The sequence below is a fragment of the Lathyrus oleraceus genome, chromosome 7 (assembly GCF_024323335.1).
Source record: "Lathyrus oleraceus cultivar Zhongwan6 chromosome 7, CAAS_Psat_ZW6_1.0, whole genome shotgun sequence".
Taxonomy (NCBI): domain Eukaryota; kingdom Viridiplantae; phylum Streptophyta; class Magnoliopsida; order Fabales; family Fabaceae; genus Lathyrus; species Lathyrus oleraceus.
The window spans coordinates 360,685,039-360,688,951 of NC_066585.1; the positions used below are offsets into that span (position 1 = coordinate 360,685,039).

Below are 3,913 nucleotides of genomic sequence, written 5' to 3' on the forward strand. Positions count from 1 at the left end.
AGTTCTGTGTAAGTCATAGGTATCTGATCGAATTGCGACCTTCTTTGAACTTGATTATTGTTGTATTATGGACGAGCCTGTTGTTGAGGTTGTTGTTGCGGTTGCGGGATATTCTGCTTAATGTATTGAGGTTATTGTTGTGTAAATTGTGGTTGTTGTTGTCGTTGTTGAACTTGTGGTTGAGATTGTTTTAAGAACTATGGCTGGTAGGCTAGAGCTACCGCTGCTGAGTTGAGAACTGGAGTAGTTGCTGCAATATGTTGTTGTTGATATCTCTGCCTTGGTCTTCTGTGTACCACCGCACTGACATCTTGCACTTTCTTCTTAGGGAACCTAACTCTGAACTTTTTGACGTCGTTAGATGAACCACCTTCCTTAGCCAATCGTACCTCACAGACACCTTCCTCGAGACGTATCCCCATATTCACCATGTCAGTGAAATCACTTGGTTCACTCGCTATCATTCGTTCATATTAGAAAGGACTTAGAGTCTTCAAGTAGATTTTAGTCATTTCGCTTTCTTCGAGAGGGGGACAAATAAGGGCGTCAACCTCGCACCACCTTTGTGCATATTCGTTGAAAGTTTCCTTGTCTCTTTGGGACATAGCCTGTAATTGATCTCTGTCCGGCTGTCATACCCCAAAGTTTACCATACCCTTCACAAGTTCATCTAGGTCACCAACCCTAAGCATTTTCATCTCATGATAAGCACTCATCTCATATACATATCCATGGTATCATAACACATTCTGCTTGCACTTGAAAGAGCATAAAATCATGAATTCAAGGGTTTTTATCACACATGGAATTGAATAAGCTGTGAGCCCTTCATCGTGGGTGTATGCATCATGGAGCATAGCTTGAAACCCTAGTTCTTGGATGTGAGCATCATCAAGATCATTTCAAATCCCTAAAACCTTAGTTATTGGTTGTGGCATCATCACCATTTGTGTACAGTCAATTTGAGGATTCATCTTATTCATTTGGTCTGTTATGGATGGTTCATTTGCTTGATAAAAATTCATGGTTCTGATTCATTGTTTAGGATTCATTCAAGGTGTTACAATTTATTGCTTGATTAAGTACAATTTGGTTGGTTTGACATGATTGAACTTGAAGTCTTGGAACTTGACATGTTTCATTTGGTTTAAGAACATTGGACTTTCCAGTCATATCCATATTCGGTCATGGTGCATTCATGTTCATAGTTAGTCAAGACTTTAGCTTATGTTTGGTTCATTAGATAATCAATTCACAATAGTTCCAGTTCATCAATGCGTTTCATTGTCATCATGGTCCACATTCATTTGTCCACAAGAAATTACACATTTTTACATAAGTTGACTTTTGGTCAACTATTGACTTTTTGGTCAACCAGTTGACCAAAGTCAACCATCTTATTTTTCAAATCATAATACATGAACCCACTTTCCATCTTTTTAAGCACTGAACATTTCAACATCATTTCATTCTAAATCATAAACCAAACTCATACTACAAAATAATCCCAAATTCCATTCAATTTACATCAATAACCATTTTCAATTCAATTTCCATTCTAGAACATAGACCATTACACTTTCAATTTCAAAATTTCATTCATACAAAAATTATATACAAATCACATACAATTTCTATGATATACCATGTTCATTTTATAAATCAACATTCAAATTACAACCACATTTTTCATCACAAATCACTAAATCCAATTCTATAGGACACTCAAAATAGCATACATTCCAATTTTTCCATTTATAAATCAACATTCAATTTCACTACATCGTTTAATTCCAATTCCATACAACAATGACCCAATTCAAGAAGCGGATCGAGAGGTGGTGGAAGAACTAAGATCCATTTCAGAATTGAAAAGAAGGTTCTTGAAAAAAGAGCTTGATCTTTCACCTCAAGTTACAATAATGCTGGCAGAGATTCAAGAATCAGCAAATCACTTGAGAAAACGCTGAATTCAAATGCTTCTTTGTCACTCTTTGTTAACCTTGAACTTTCATTGTTGAAGCATACTCACTTTGTTTTTTCTTCACCATACATTACATCAATAGCATGTCCAATGAACGAACCTACCTGCAAGTGCAAACCAAATGATCCTACAATGCATCAGTAACAACAAGTCAGCAATAAGGCAATACAATACCAACTAAATTTAGGTCAGGAGCATAACAATTCAAATGCAAAATCGAGCAGAGCCAATTAAAGCATCACAACTGAACTTACATTCAGCATTAACTAACTCGAGCCAATTCCACAGCAGAAAATTAACTAACTCGAAATTAACACAAAGTCAGTTAAATTTCCTAACCGAGATTGTTAACTGAATTCATCAATCCCTAAAACACTAGCAACCTATATAATTCTCTCATCATTCATTTTCTCTCACCCGGGATCATTCTTCACTCAAACTTCTATAACCACTCAACCATCATTCCTCATTCTATTTGACATAACCCCCCTTTATCTCAACCTTTCACTCCAACCAGATCCTCCTTCAACCTATCCCATAACCTGTAACCAAAAAATGGCAGAATCAATCCCTCACTGAAACCAATTTTTCAAGAACTCCTACACAACTTGATAATAACTCCTCAACCTCCACCAAAACTCTTCATAACCACAATTATTCAACCTACATAATTTTCCGCAGCCACCAATCTAACCCTCTTTCAACCAAACTCTCAACCTTCATCACCCTCCTCCAAAACAGAATCGCGAACCACTGCAACACCTAATGGAATTCGCCGACAAACACACAACCGACAAGAAAACCAATCTCCTGAATCATCTTCGATCCCTAACCGATCTCACCAAGAAAAAGCAATAACATAAAGGAACAGATTCAAGACAGGAACACAAGAAATCGGTGACAGGAAATCGGGAAACAAACAGAGGCATAATAGAGAAGAAGAAGAGAGGGGAGGAGATCGCAGAAAGAAAAAGGGGGAAGTACCGAAAACTCAGGCATTTCTTGGAGAGGAGGGAACGAAACTCTTCGATGTGTATCATCGTGAATCCTTCAACAAACGATTCATGAAGAAATTAATTCACTGCTTCAACCACAGATCTCATCATATTTCCAACGCGGTACACGAATACGAACATGTTCGTCCTTATCTCCATGCAATGTCGGCAACACAAACGATAAAGTAACAGAAGTGAAATTGAAGGCGCAAAGAAGAGTACTGAAGGAATAGGTTACCCATAGCCACCGCACCGGAATCAATCGGTAAATATCTCTCCCTCCGACTTCTTCGATTTACGCGCGAGAAAGAACCTCCATTGGTTATGATGTCGATGTTGATTCACGGTGTCTTGTTCTTGCCATCGATTGTTTACTTGAATTTCGAAAGGAGGTATTTTGAATTGAACATTTGAAAGTTTTCTCAGTATGCCGCGTTGATTGGCGACGGTGCGTTGGGTTTGAGGATACACTGATTTCTTTAGCAGGTTCTTGGGTTGCATATGTTTGAACCCGGGTGCAAGACTTGGAATTTGGGCCTTTTGGCCCAAGAAAACTTCTCTTTGCTTTTCCACCCCTTCAATCTGTTTTCACACCCCCATGGCCCATCTTTAATTTATTTCCTAATCTTTTGTTAATCCTTTGATTAATTCTTAATCTGTTTTAATTCCAATTTTTTGTATTAATCTTTCTAATTAGATTAGTTTAATCTTGTAATTTCTTGATCTTTAGAGTTTAGATATTAGGATTAGTTCATTAATTGTTAGATTAGATAATATGGTTAGTTGTAGACTTTTACCATGTTAGATTATATTGAATTCTCCTTAATTTTCCTAAATTTACTTGATTTGATTAACCATGCCATGAGTAGAATTTAGTCATTAGGGCTTGATATTCCTTTTTGTGGATTTTGTTTTGAGATTAAGATGGTTAAAT

At 37.0% G+C, this 3,913-nt stretch overlaps 1 long non-coding RNA gene across 2 annotated transcripts; it reads right to left on the minus strand.

Moving 5' to 3' along the window:
* Positions 1-1,731: 1,731 nt before the first annotated feature.
* LOC127106124 (uncharacterized) lies at positions 1,732-3,511 on the minus strand. Of its 2 annotated transcripts, none has more exons than XR_007795280.1 (2): positions 2,969-3,511; positions 1,732-2,088 (listed from the first exon to the last, which is right to left on the minus strand). It is a non-coding gene; the product is annotated as an uncharacterized LOC127106124 (long non-coding RNA). The 2 variants fall into 2 exon arrangements; XR_007795279.1 differs by having other exon boundaries at positions 1,732-2,111.
* Between the last annotated feature and the right edge of the window lie 402 nt (positions 3,512-3,913).